Source organism: Sturnus vulgaris, chromosome 6 (genome assembly GCF_052056855.1).
Source record: "Sturnus vulgaris isolate bStuVul1 chromosome 6, bStuVul1.hap1, whole genome shotgun sequence".
Taxonomy (NCBI): Eukaryota; Metazoa; Chordata; class Aves; order Passeriformes; family Sturnidae; genus Sturnus; species Sturnus vulgaris.
In genome coordinates, this window is record NC_142248.1 from 1,056,914 (window position 1) to 1,072,455 (window position 15,542).

A 15,542-nucleotide genomic window follows, 5' to 3' on the forward strand; every position below is an offset into this window, starting at 1 on the left:
GATCTGTAATCTGCTTAACCTTAAGCATTCATCTCTATACCCTACAAAATGTACATACCACTTCAGAAATTAACCCAGAAAGAATGATGGATGTAAATACTAGCAAAAAGTATGTAAAGGTGCCACGGAGAAAAAAACGTGGAAATCATACTTGCAAAACAAAATCCCTTCCTACTTGAGGATGCTGTTTTGAAAAGCTCTTGCAAGTGCTGAAAAAGTTCAAGCACTGGAGCAAGCACAGGTGACTCAAAAATTCTTTAATAAGTCAGAGGAAAGAGAGAGAAGCAGTAAAATAGTTCAGGTACAGTTCTCTGCCTGAGGCCACAATATACAATTCTACTACAAAACAAATTGTAAACATCATTGTTCATCAAAATGCAAAATAGTCCAGGAGAGTTTTTGGCATTGCTGCCAGTTCTTTCTCAGGGTTTAATGTACTTTGATAATCTCTACAATAGTTTTCCACTAGCAGAATGTAACAGGTTAGTAAAAATGGGTATTCTCCTTAAAATTAAACAAGGCCATCATTCATCATTTCCTATCCTGAGACTTTCATTCTGTAGTTTTTAAGGAAAATGTCAATCAAATTTTGTTTAAAAGCTTACTTTACATTTGCTAAATTAAATTTTTAGGTTAAAAGGTTAGAAATAAGCTCCTTTTCATCATCTTAATTTTTTCATATTTCAAATGAATGGCTATATTAAATTTCTTCAATTCGAGTTTAATTTTATGTCTTCATTCTCAAGTGCTAGAAAACTCTGCACTGCTTAGCAACTGGAATGAATACTGTGCATGGTCAATACTGCACTGCAAACTTTTCATGTAACTTTGGCTTTAGCTGGCATGTATAATTTACCAAGTATCTCCTAGCAAGAAAATTGAAAAAATTTTTTAAACTTACAAATTTAAAACTATTGTTAGCTTAGAATACCATTTAGGTACCATGAGAACAAATGAAACTGCAATTGCTGTAAATTTTAAGGAAGTTGTGGCAAGCTGGTACTGGAAGAGTTACTAAGAATAAAACCTGTACTTAGATCATGTATGTTCCTAATTTAGCATTAAGTCCTTACTTTATTGATGTTCTGTTGAATAGAGACATATCTTTGAACTGCCCTGTTCTGAGGCTTCTAAGCTCTCCAAAGCATGTGCCTGCCTTGCATGGAATTACACTTTGCCAAGTCCTGACTCAGAAAACTGGATGTGTCAGATGTTTCTCGTGTCTCTAAGGAGGGTACATGAAGCTTTTTATTTTGGTCTGTGTCTTTGTATCCAGCCTTCTGCAGGCTGGTTTTCTAAGAAGCACATCCATCATGTGTACCTGCACTGCTAGCCCACCAGCCAACCCTCCTTCCTGCAGCACCATTTATTATCTAGTGACAGTGGCTGGGTGGTATTCTGGCACGTTCCATTTCAATCCCAGCTTTGGTACTGAAGGGATTCACAGTGCACTGCTTTCGGGTCAGTTTAAAACAAATAATCCCAAGCACACAGATCCTATTTAGACCAGCACCATTTCCACTCAAGCACCAGGTTCTGACCATGCCATCACACACGGAGCCAAGCAGTGACTAAAGACAGTGCTGGCACACAAGGTTACAGCTTGGGACAAATCCTGGAAACAAAACAACGCTGAAAACTCTGCAAAAAATCTAAGGCCTGCTCAAATTTCTGGCAAAACCCCCACTGACTTCCATGAAGCCAGGAATTACCCACCTCCACCCTCAGAATAAAGGAATGCTACCACTGAATATGGATTTAAATGTTGCCTGCACTGCAGTACACAAAACACATCTCACTGCTTTGCAGCACTGAGTTACCAACTGCCAGGGCTGCCCGCTCTGCTCAGGCCACGGATGCTGCTGAACTAAACCCAAGGCAAAGAAGTGTCAGCCAAACTTTTCTTTTTCTCTTCTCTGAGTGCTCTATTCAAAACACAGGGGAGAAAGGAGAGGGGGAGGAAGCACAGATTATGTTTCAAATGAAAATAAACGCAGTTGTTCCCAAACCATCTCCAGCTGTCATTTGTCATCTTCTCCAGGACACAATACAGGTTGTCACTACTTGGAGCCACAGACTGCCAGCTAAGAAGGGTTGAAGGACAGGAATACACAGGTTACACTGCTGAGATACAGAAAAGCTGAGTGTGGGAAGCCTGTATCAGCCACCTGCACTTGGAATTTGCTAAGTGTGTTTTAGTTAAATTACATTAATGAACCAAAATAAGAAAAGTTGAGGAAAGCAGGGAGAAAAAAAGACTGTCAAAACACATACCCGCCAATAGTAAAGAAACAAAAATTAATTGTAATTTTTTAACATAATTTTTAGTATGAATTGGTAAAAATAAGCCCTAAAAGGTCCTTAGGCCCATTTCTTAAAAAGGCAGTCTGTGTTAAATACAGTATTTCTCAATGGAATTCTTCTACCAGATTGTACTCTAGCATGTAATACTGATCATCTCATTTCTGGTCCAAGACTCCTGACTTCACATCAGTGCTTATTGCTAGGATTATCATCTTTAGGAACTACAGAAATTATTGTATAATAAATAATGGTCAATGAATCAGGCATGACTTCATCACTGAATTATGCAGCTTCCCTCACGGTTGCCTACACCAACAGAACCTTAAAGATTAGATGGCTTAGCAATAGAATTTAGAAGTGTCCTTGGTAATGAAAGACACATTCGGGAAATTGGAAAGTTTTTGAGCTATTACTTCAGTTTGTTTCAAATCCCAGAGTTAGGAATGGAAAAGCAGCAACTTTTCTCTCTGAAAATAAAGTTACAGATTCTTACTTCTCTTTTTTCAAACCAAATTCCCTTCCTGGAGTTGCATTATTTATAGTCCAATTGCTTTTAAGGCCATGACACATATGAGAAATGCAATGAAAACTGACAGCAGTATGGATCTGCACTTTTTAAAAGAGGCTCTCTGCTTACATCTTTAATAATTCTAGTGAAAGAAAGAAAAAAAAAAAGGAAGCAATTTGGTGGAAATGTCAACATGCAATTCCACAGAGGTCTGATTTTCCACACCATGCTCCTCTTGCTGAGCTAGTGCTTCAGCCAAAGCTGATCGCACAAGGTACAGCTCCACAAACAAAAACATAAACACACAAGTAAATTACCCTGAATACTTTAGAAACCATCATCACTGTTAGCAGTGCCTATATATAAATGCCCTACCAAAAATGTAAGCTGCAAAGGTACTTTGCTTTCATCATAGCTCAATATGAAAAGGTAGACAATATTCCTTTGGGAAAGATTTTAAGAAGAAATGGGTGATTATATATTAAGTGTTTTGCACTACTGTTTTTCTCTTTTGTGAACTCTGCTTTGGCTGGTTTGCCATGTTAGGGAGTAAGGGGAAACCAGCTGAACATAAACTGTTTTGAAAGTTTGCATCTGTAAACTTCTGAGACAGCCTGAGGGAGGTGGTGATAATTCAGTATCTTATAATAGCAGGCAGCACAGAGATCAAAGAGAAGGAAGACTTGGCTGAAACTAGCTACAACTGCATGACTGTGTGAGGTACTAGTAAAAATAAATTATTTTTTATGCCTAAAGAAGACTGAACTGCAGCCCTGTACACCTTCCACTTTTTTGGGCTTTGTTACACTTACAAGGCAATAAAAGCCTCCTGCTGACAATACATGTCTTTGATAAACACTTGGAATAGATGTGAAGGTTTGGTTATGCTTACAAGGTCTTTCACTTGGAAATACAGTTTTTGTTCAACTATAATTTGGGGATTTTTTTTTTATTTCTTAAATTTTACTGCAGAAAGCTAGGAAATGATTGAAACTCAAGCTCCTTGCAGTACAGGTAGAAACCATCTCACTGTGGAACACAGCAATTTGTTCAGATGCACCACCTCAGGATCTGGACTAAAGTCACTACTGAATACTAACTTCTTATAAAAAGCCAAAGCAGACTCTGTGAAAACACAAAATCTGTGTTTCATTTGTGTGGGTTTTTTTTTATTATGTCCATTAATTATGCCAGACTGCAAGCCTCTGGCTGTGATTTTGTCTCTGGGAAGATTCTGGAGGCTGGCTGACCTGTACACAAAGACACTATTTCTTTCTGTAAACATAAGACAATTGTACATCTAGTACTGAACACGGTTCTCCAAATGCTACTTAAAATACTGCTGTGCAATTTTTTCTGTTGCTAAAGAGCAACTGGAGTACTTGACTTCAGATTTCTATCTACTTCCTATCACAACAGCAAAATAGCAAGTGATGCAACCCAGAGGCACATGTTTCTTCAGCTTAGAGAAACATATTCAGACAAACTACATGGTGTTTGTCATGCCTATTCAATTTCATACAGGCCTTATGCTGCTCCTTTTTATTCAAGAATTATCCAAAAATATTAGGGTCTGATTGTCTTGAGGTGCTCTTCCTTTTACACACCTCACTACACTGCACAATGGTGCTGTTAGGACAGACAGGTCTTGGAATGATCCAAGGATGTCAGATGTGGAAATGGCTTTAGACTTAAATCATATCCAACTTGTTATGGGCGTGAGCCCAGGAGGAAAAAAAGAGTGTTTTCTTATCCACAAGGTACAAATCATTTGATACTCTAAATCCCAATTAAGCTAGTATTTAAATCCTACACAAGCCAACAGCTGCCTAACTTTGAGCAAGCACGTCAAAGCATTTTGCTGAACTATGGCTTTGGAAAACAATGCAAGGCCCACTGTGGATCTTGTCTACCCAGATTTCAGTGAAGTGTTTGGTACATCTCCCATGGCATTCACCTGGAGAAGCTGGGACTCCATGGCTTGGGCAAATGCACTCTTTGCTGAGCTAAAAACTGGCTCATGGCCACGCACAGAGAGTGGTGGGAAATGGAGTTAAATCCATCTGGGGCCAGCCCCAAGTGGTGTTCCCCAGGGCTCAGTGCTGGGCCCAGTCCTGTTCAATCCATTTATCAGTTTTCTGGAGGAGGGATGGAGGGCACCCTCAGGCAGTTTGCAGACACAGCAGGCTGGGTGGCAATGCTGCCCTGCTGGAGGGCAGGGAGGCTCTGCAGAGGCTCTGGACAGGCCAGACCCAGGGGCTGAGGCCCATGGTGTGAGGGTCAGCCAGGCCCAGAGCCAGGCCTGGCCTGGGGTCACAACAACCCCAGACACGGCCACAGGCTGGGCCAGAGGGGCTGGGAACCTGCTGGGCACTAAAGGACCTGGCGGGGCTAATGACAGCAGCTGGACTTGAGCCAGCAGTGCCCAGGTGGCCATGAAGGCCCAGGCCATCCTGGCCTGGATCAGCAATAGTGTAGGCAGCTAGGGCCAGGGCCATGATTGTCCCTCTGCTCTCAGTACTGCCGAGGCCACACCTCAATCCCTGTGTCCAATTCTGTGCCCCTCAACGCAAGAAAGAGATTGAGGGGCTGGAGCGAGTCCAGAGAAGGGCTCCAGAGCTGGGGAAGGGTCTGGAAGCCATCCTGTGAGGAGTGGTGGAGGGAGATGGGGATCTTTAGCCCAGATAAAAGGAGGCTGAGGCAAGACCTTATCACTCTCTACAACTGCCTGAAAGGAGAGTGTAACTAGGTGGGGGGTGGTCTCTTCTCCCAGGTACCAGATGACCAGGAGAGAGGACATGGCCTCAAGCTGTGCCAGGAGAGGTTCAGGTTGGACATCAGGAAGGAATTCTTCACTGAAAGCATGGTTAAGCATTGGAATGGGTTGCCCAGGGAGGTGGTGGAGTCACTGTCCCTAGGGCTGTTCAAGAAACAACTGGACATGGCACTTAGGGCTATGGTTTAGTTGGCATGGTGATAATTTGTCTAAGGTTGGGCTTAATGATCTTGGAGGTCTTTTTTCCAGTCTCAAAGATTCCATGATCTCAATAAGTGAAAAAGATCCAGAAAATATTTCCTCCCCTAAAAATAAATAGAAGTATGACAGAAGCAGAAGTGACATCATCTTATACTTGCGCCAGTTATGGCCTAGGTGCTGAAATGACAAATCCACTAAAAATATCTATGAAAAAGTGATACCACACTACATTTATATTTTTGGAAAAAGAATGCAAAGAGGGCTTTTCATCCTGTATCAAGACATCCAACATTGTTACTGTCAGTTAAATAATTTACCATTCTGATTACACCACCACCATGAGGCTCTGTGCAAAAAAAAAAAAAAAAATTCTTATCAATTAGAAAGAATTTACTGATTAATTTGTTGTCTCATAGGTTTTTTAAAAAAGCATTTACTATTTTCGTCAAGATTTTTCAATATTATGCTGAAGATTGCATGCTTCAGATCAGTAAGGCTTTTTACTGCCCCCCTTTTTCTGTCTGTTTCAAAGATGCTGATTAATCTAAGTTACTACATATCAGACATTTTAATTGTGAATGTTTTCAAGCTCATGTCTGCCTTACATCTGCATTCCCCTTTAATATATAAATATTACCACTGTGTATAAAGCACTGAGAAACACACCACAGAGAAGAATAGCCTGTGTTGTATATATACAGCAGACAAACAAAATTCCATGGAAAAACACACACTGTAAACATCAATGCCTTCCCATTGAGGACAGCTGCTGTAACACAATCCAGGGTGCCTGCTGCCAGGATTTTCCACATGAGTGCATCCTCTTTTAACCGCTGCTCAAACACTGGCTGAGAGAGGAGCTGCTAGACTGAACATGTGTCTGTGCTGCGACGACAAACGCACGGCACAGCGCCGGAATGCAGAGCAAACCTCGGGGTTTGGGCGGGAAACGAGCTCCCCGCTGCCTGCCTTTGGGCTCAGTCCACAAACACCTCGGCTCTGGCTTTCACAAATTCATTCTATGCTTCCCAGCGAGAAATAAGTGAGCATGTTTGTGAGCATGCACAGAGGTTTCAAGTAGAAGTTATCGATAAATGAACCACAATTTATGGCAGCAGTACAAAATATACATGTCCTGTTGCAGCCAAGGAGAAAGGAAGGACAAACTACCAAACACTTTTTCCAGATTAAATAAAATAGATTTTGCCAGAAAATTTCCAAGATTGTAAAATGCTGGGGAGAGGAGGTCATCAAAGGTCACTGCAGAAATTTTTTTCATAATATCAACAAAATGCAAACCAATTCATAGATTAGACAGAAAACAGAATCAGGTTTCCCTGCACAAAAAGCACCTCAGCTGCCAAAAGTACAAGAGCAATTAAGGAGCACAAATCAGCTTAAAAGCAGAGAGGAATAAATGGTGTAGAAAAAGGAAAGTGCTCACTTGAATTAATGAGTTTGTAAATTAACATACACACACATTTACCATACACACACCCACGATGTCAGGGTAAAGCATCCCCACTGGACACAGACCTGGCTGGGGGCTCTGACTGACCCTGGGCTGGGTTGTCCTCCAGTTTACCCCAACTCAAAGGGCCAAGCTGACGGTTTTCCCCTTGACTTCTGCTGCATGCTTCCTGCTACACCACTGCAGAAATGCAGTGAATTTTGCCGGAATTTCCCAAGCAATAAAACAACCACTATTGATTCTTGACGTATTTCTTACGAGATAAGCCCACAAACATTATAGATTTAAAATTATAGATATGTACCAGCCAAAGCAGACACAAAATCATAGTAAAAGTTGTTTTAACTGGTGAAATAATAAAGGTTTCCTGTACAGATGAAAATACTCCAGAATACCAGAATTCTCCTCCCTCTCCAAAGCCATCAGCTGATCTGGTGTACTCTCTCTGAGTGATGAGAGTAAACAAAGACATGGGCTGTGTGTGTGAGAGAGATTACATACAGATCAAGAGAAAGGACTGAAGGAAAAACTTGAAGGATTGAAGTGTCAAGGATTTATGGGAACACCTTCAAAATTTTAAGTGTACTTCTAGCTTTACAGAAGGGCTTAAAACTACGTGTAGTCAAAGGGCTAAGAAAACAAATGGTTAACAAGAGATGCTGATACTTCCTTAAGTCTTGTGATTCAGCTGGGCCTAACTCACAATTTATGACCTTTTTGAGGCTGGCAATGCTATGATTACTCAACCTGGCTCATAGCTGGCAGACATAGTCCAAACAAGAGAATTGGAGAATCTCAGTTCTAATCCCCGATCATTTACAGGGATTCAGCTGGATCTGATTCAGCAACACATGCAGGCACATGCTGTATGTTAAACAAAACGTTACCTCCACTGAAGCTATTAACACTCAGAAAGCACTCAAAGTGCATGCTTAACCAATTACCTAAATTGGGGGCTACACGTTCAGAAGACAGCTACTCCCAAAAGTAGTGTATTCTTCCTTTGGCTTAATTGCCTACTCAGCTGAGAGTGTCTGCTGTTTTGTGGGAAGCATGGGATGATCAAGACCAAAACTACTGTCCAATAAAATGCATGAGACAATATTCAGTTGAAGCAATAAAGAGAATTATCAGTGCAGCTACAAGGGCAGAAATAGCAGAAAGCAGCCTTCTGAAACCTTAGAAAAACCCTTTTGGCTCCACCATACATTGTCTCAGAAAATGTTTCCCAAAAACTTTCAGTTGTAGCGTATCTTTAGGTTACTGACAAACCCTAAGTCTAGTGGCTCTAGTCTTTGCATGATTTAGTCCTGTAGCCTCTCAGCTACAACCAAGCTTGGGGATTTTTTTTTAAAAGAAACCCAAAACAAAACATGAAAACAAACTGTTAAAAATCTCAACAGAAGCCAGAAGGAACCCCACATTGTTGTCCCTTTTTGCTATAAATGGCATCATCACATAGGCAGAGTTAAGAAACACCTGAGCTGTGAGATCTGTTTTAGAAGTCTTTATGAAATTTCATTTAAAGAACGAAACTAAATTTAATAATGATGTTGAAACATGAAAAATCTGAATACAACGGAAACATGAAATCTGAATGGACAAAGAATAGAATAAGCACAAGATGTGAAGCCATCAGTTCCAAATATATGAGTTGTTGAACACCCCTTGCAATACTAAAAATCTGCAGATTTCCTTTACGTTAGAATTGCCAGGTAAACACCAGTACTTTCAAACACAGAATCGGGTAAAGCTGGACATTAAAAAGCCCCCAATTTCTGGATCTCTTACAAGATCACCTAAGAAAATGGAAGAGCCTCAAAAAGAAAAGTAGCAAGAAGCAAATATATGTATAGAACTATATTCATTCTTCTGTGAAGCCACACCATTTAGACACCAAATTCCTTTTGAATTTCACAGAAAAATGTGAACCCCTGCCCACAGAGTTAAAGGGATCATGGCATACTTTGCTGTGAGGAGGACCAGTGAAGTCTGCATCCCTGTAAATGAATATCCACAATATTCAGAGATGTGAAGGTAGCTGGCGGGGGGAAAGCTCAGCATGAGCACACCGAGGGTCAGACATGGCTATGCACAATCAGACATTTAATGAATTTCTGCAGACAGCTGCTTACATAACTGTCAAGCTGTCCTACCAGCCCTTCAAAAGCACTGAGGCATTTCCCCTCCTTTAAGGAGGAGAAAAAAAACGCACTCTGAAAGATAAGAAAAGCAAAACTCATAGGCTGTAATGGTCGCAATTACTTATAATAGCTTATGACTACATGGATTAAGCATTAATTATTACACTGATGCCATTTGTCTACTATTGGATGTGCAGAGAAACCAGTTCTAACTTGTCAGATATGATGGACTCATGTTTTCTAATGTTTAAAGAGTTATAGTTTGCCCTTGCCTTTTGCCAACAGTATATTTCCCCAATTGAAGGAAGTTATTTTATACTATTTTAAACAAAGGTTGAAGAAATTTGCCGTAGGAACAAACTTCCTGAGTTTTATTATCCAGAGCTTTAAAATGACTGGCAAGCTTCACTTTTGAGTCATATAAGTTAATTGATGACACCATAATCAGGAGGAGTAATGCTAGTCTAATCAGGTATTCTTTCTTCCTGGTAAATACAATCCAGGATACCCTGAGGGATTCTGCTAAGCACAGATGTAGAGAAAAGCACACAGAAAAAGAGGACAGGAACACATTTTTCAAGATGTCTTTTCCCCTTATTCAACTGTCGAAGAGAACAAACGCATTGTCCGATGGGGATTATAAATGAGCCTCTACCCAAAGTTAAAACTGAACTTCTGAAAATATACATGCTACCACTTTCAATTTCATCCTTCAGACTTTGACAACTTTTATCCTATAGCAAAGATTTACAAGAGAAAAAGATAGATGTAAATTATTTTTAAAAATACAAGACAGATGATGAAATTATATACTTTGTCTTTCTGGTGAAAAGAAGGGACAAAAGGGACAAAGGAATCCAGCCTCTGATTTATCCATGGATTTGCCAAGTCTCATGATAAGATGATGAAAAATCCTTTAACTATTTCCATTTGATGGAAAATGTAGTTTAACAACCTTATAGGAGGGCTCATAAGAACGTATCAACTACTCTTAATAAGCCAAGACTAATTAGCACACTCTGCAGCTTACCTCCATGCCCATAAGGCACCAGCACTTCCCCTCTCATGAATGCATCAAAAAGATGCAACAGCTTAGAGGAACAAGTATTGGAGAAGAGTCAATCGAGGATTCCTACAAAATTGTTATAAGATTTAATTTCAAGAAAAAAAATGTTCAGGCCTCACATACACTGCACTTGCTTTGTCCTTTAATGGAGATAAGTAAAACATACTGACTACTGTCAGAAAACTTAATTACTTTGCCCAATGCTCTAAGGCTTACATTGTCAAAGAACTGCTGCAGTACCTTTCTCCCCATCTGTCCCAAACAGAGCTGTTGTATCTACTTTTCCCCTCTATAGTCTGGAGTGGAATATACAAATGTTCACATTGGAAGCAGACAGATAGGTTCTGAAAGAGGAAATGCCTAGTTCAAGGTTAGTGCAATCTCACTAGTTTGACTGTGAGTGAGAGTGAAATATTCATTCCCTGAACTGAAACATCCATCAAACTGTTGTATGCAATCAATCTGAACCTACCTGTCAAGAAGAACAGAAAAATTATCAGGACAGGGGTTGTCTCCTGGTGTCAGTCATTCAATGACCGTAAAGATACTGGCTTACTACAAGAAGTGCAAACAAGGCTGAAAAAACAGCCTGTTACAGCCATCTCCCTCACAATTTCATTGCTCATGTGGAGTATACCTGTATATTTACATAGGGATTCCCTTCTTTAAATTATAGGCATTTCCCAGCTCTCAATTTCAGTAACATCCCATCCTCTCTCTAATGAAAGAAATAGTTTTATGCACAGGAGAATTAAGAAAACCTGTTTGTTTAGCTCCCTTTGTGGGTTGTAAGACTTTCACTTCAGTGTAGAAGCCACCTGTCAGCTTTCCCCTTCCTTCTATCCTACAACTGCTCAGTTAATGGAATGGACTATCACTTAGACTTAACTCCTATGAAATTAAGGTAAGGTCAGACAAGAAGTTCAAAAGTCATCTGGGGATGAGTGACATGGAGGCAAAAGGATCATATAACCCTATTGCAGCAGTGTATGCACATCTGCCCAATTTCTTTGTGTTGATCCAACCAGGCTAAGGAGGTTAAAATAAGGGAACTCATGAAGGACAAATCACCTGAATCTTTTTTTTTTTCTTTCATGACAGCAAAGTATGCCATATCTGATGAAACTATTATTCAGTCCCCAGTAATATACATAGCAAAATGCTGTCAGCCATGATAAAGAAACATTTAAAAAATGCAACGTCCCAAGTATCATAATTTTCCAAGGAAAAGCCCCCTTTTTACTATAATGACCTCAAGTGACACAAGCTAGGAGATGGCAACATAAACTTCAGGATTATCACCCCTCTGAGTCACTTACACCCTATTTATATCCAGTTGAGGACTCAGTGGTTCCAGCACCATTTATAACATTTTGTCTCCTCTTTCAAGGGTTTTTCCTTTTAATAGTTTCCAGAAACCAGGGAGATTCTGACATGCTAAAGTGACAGAATACTTATAGGTAACCTTGTTCAGCAGCAGAATACTAAAGATCTATCAGCTTTTAAATATGTGCTCTCTCTTAACAGGAAACAGATTCCAAACTTAGAGTTAGATAACATGTTAAGTTGTTAACTTCTTTTCTCTTCTGAGACCTATTCTCACTATGGACCTATGTTTGAAACTGGTGTGCAAAGCTGTGCTCAAGACCTATACTGCGAGGTCTTTCATTATGTGTCATGACAGATTAAGAATAAAATCACCTCACTTTAAAACGATAGTTTTGTGCACATGCAACTTCAACTGCAAGGCAAATCAAACAGCTGCAAATTCATACTGGGAGTAGCTGGATCATTCAAACACAGAGCAGAAGGACTGAGGGAAAATACTGTCACTTATCTGGCCAACTTGAAGTTCTAATGCTTCCCAAGATACCCTGATCACAGTAATTGTGCTGAATCTTCAGTAATTGTATTGAATTTCACCCAGCTGGTCTTTAGGAATGCAAGGAGCAGGCCTCAGAAGGATGGAAATAAGGCTTTCTGAGCACTGTCCTATCTCCTGTCCAAAACAAATTTGGAGAGATCTCCAACTCAATCCTTCTCAAAGATCAACAACTTTTAAACCAAATACACTTGCCAACTAAAATCCTTTGTATCCAGAGTTTTTAAAAGATATATTATGTTTAGATTTCCTCTTATTTCACAGTCCTGAGGTGATATTAACACTTGAGTCTGTAAGTGACAAGTGTGGAAAGTACTGCAGTCATCTCATCTAACACTTACATTATCATACACATACATATATATGTATTTTTAACCTTTAAGACTGAAACAATTTATCATACACACTCAGGTTTTTTTACTCTTCAAAATACGGATTACAAATAAATCTTTCCTAAAATTCTAGCAAACACTCTACTTGGAGCATCAGTGAAACCTGTTGAAATGTAAGACTGCAGTCATGCCACCCTACAATGCTAATTTAGTCACCCAACTGCCTATTAACCCATAGCTGAGTAACTCCAAAGTAGGGAAAATTTCATGTATAACATGACTGCCCCCTTGTGCCGAACTAGATCCCCTTCCGTTAGAAGTGTGATTTCTTATATCTCTAACCTGTTTCTCGTGTCTTAATATTAAATTAAACCCACTAAAACAAGTAATTAAGCTAGTTTCTTAAGTATGAAACTAGAGTTATACAGTTCTTGAAACTGTGACAAAACGTCAGGTAGGGATGATAGAAAGCAATTTGGAAAACAGCACTGCACAATTCCAAAGTAATAGGATCTTAAATCACTCTCAGGTTTATTAACAACATAGGGGAAAAAAGAAAGAAATAAAGAAATCAGCTTTTTCCATCTCAAAGGCTGTTTTCTTTATGCAGTCTCTTTTTTCACAGAGTGACCTGGGCTGAAGGGATTGTAAAGGTCATCTAGTTCCAAACCCCAGGCCATGAGCAGGGACACCTTTCACCAGACCAGGCTGCTCAGAGCCCCATCCAGCCTGGCCTTGAACACTGGCATTTCTGGGCAACCTGTGCCAGCACCTCACCACCCACACAGTAAAGAATTCTTTCCTAATATCTGATATAAACATGTCCTCTTCCAGAAGGAAACCTTTCCCCTGTGTCTTGTCACTATATATCCTTGTAAAACCTCTCCAGCTTTCCTGTAGGCTCCCTTCAGGTCCTGGAAGGCTGCAATTAGGTCACCTCAAATTCTTTTCTTTTCCAGGGTGAATAATCCAAATTCTCTCAGTCTTTCCTCATAGGAGAGGTGCTCCATCCCTCTCATCACCTTGGTGGCCCTATAGTTCAGTTATGAAATGAATTCAATGAAGTCAAATATCAGGACTGTGCAGACACCCAGTGTGACTCACTGGCAGCTCTGAACACAGAAGCCTGGGTTCAACATGTAGAACAAACTGTATTACCAAGGGAAAATTCCCAAAGGACCTCAACAGTCCAAGTGGGCACATACACATATACAGCATAAACATTCACTTTTCAAATTATTTGGATGGAAACCTAGGAGCTAAGAAATGGCAAAATTAATTTCCTGAGAGTTACAACTTCTGAACATATAGCCACATAATTCCTAGAGGAGAACCAAGCTGCCTAGAATGCAGCATCACAAATTTAATACCAGAAAAAAGAAGAAGCCATCAAACTAACTGTAATTATTTGAGTCTCAAACACACCAATTTGCCAACAGAATTAAAGGCATCATATTCCAAACATAAGCACATCCAGTGGTATCACCAAGATCAGCTGACTTTCCTCCCATATCCTCAGCTCATTTCCTCCTTCTGTCGCTGCTGATATGGCTATTCCTGTTCAGCCAAGCTTACATCCTTTAATTACTCTCTTTCCTCCTCTCTCATTCTCCTACAACCCATTTGCTTTTCCACAGCATCCCCAAGACTTGTCCCCTTCCTCTCCAACCCTCCCCAAACCCAATCCATTCCAGCCTTTCAGTGAGCTGACCAAAGGGAGAACAGATGGGACAAGGGTAACCCAGGAACTAAGGTACAGCTTTCTCACTCATTTTGTTTTCCTACTACCCAAATTATCTCCTCCTCTTTTTTCAGTCTCTGTACTAGACCTGTCACTACTACCACATGCACTTTGAATGTTTTCTCCATCAAAGTATAACTCTGTAGAGCTATCAATCTCCTTTCTCTATGGTATGCTTTATATGTTCTGCAGTCTACACAAATGCCTTGCCTAATCAGGTAGGAACTGGACTTGAAACTTGCAGTTCAGATGTGAATATTTTCAGATTTCAGTCTCCTGGCTTGTTTTTATCCTTTCCTCCCTTCCTCTCCTTTTTAGCTTTTTTTTTTTTTTCCTGAGACAGGCACACCTTGCTTACATAAAAAAAGTTATTAACAAATGAGAGACTCCTGCCATTCAAATATTTTGAATAATACATTCTTCTCTCAATTTATCTACAAACTATACTGACTACAGCTCCATAAGGTATGATTTATATTGAACGGTTTTTGTGAGAAGTTCATTTTAAACTGTGTTTCCCTCAGAAAATGAGTTCCTAGTTGTACCATGTCTCAGATGTGCTATTGCTAGAAATACTGCAAGGTCTCTAGTATACATTATTTGTCAGTTCATAACTCACAGCAAAAGTCTGAAAGCTTTCAAGCTTTCAGACAAAAAGACAGAAACAATTAAGAGCCCTAATAATCTGATCCTGCTGTTTGCAGTCATTTAAAATTATTCATGTGTTTCAATATGGAAGTGATTTAACATAATTTAGCAAACCTGAAACCTACATTAAGATGTAATAATGATGAATGGATGAGACCCAGCACACACACTTAGAGAAAACCTCAGAGTCCTGCAGAGTAAAGGAAGTACCCCAGAAAACCTGGCAGGTGCCCTGATGTGGGTGGTCTAAAAAAAAAAAAAAAAAAAAAAAGACCAAAAAACTAACCACCCCAAAACCCCCCACAAAATTCAAAATTAGCATCTGAAATTTTTACATAAGCAGAACTGGGTTAGGTTTCTAAAATAAAAAGCAGATGGACTGGGAACACTTTCTAAACTCACTGAAGAATAAATACTATGGTTGCATCCCCCATTATTTATTATCCCAGCAGCCAATTTAGGACTCAAA

At 39.8% G+C, this 15,542-nt stretch overlaps 1 protein-coding gene across 4 annotated transcripts in view; it reads right to left on the reverse strand.

Moving 5' to 3' along the window:
* Positions 1-15,542, reverse strand: part of KCNQ1 (potassium voltage-gated channel subfamily Q member 1) — a 332,124-nt gene that overhangs the window by 205,429 nt on the left and 111,153 nt on the right. The gene's annotated exons all lie outside the window — the stretch shown is intronic.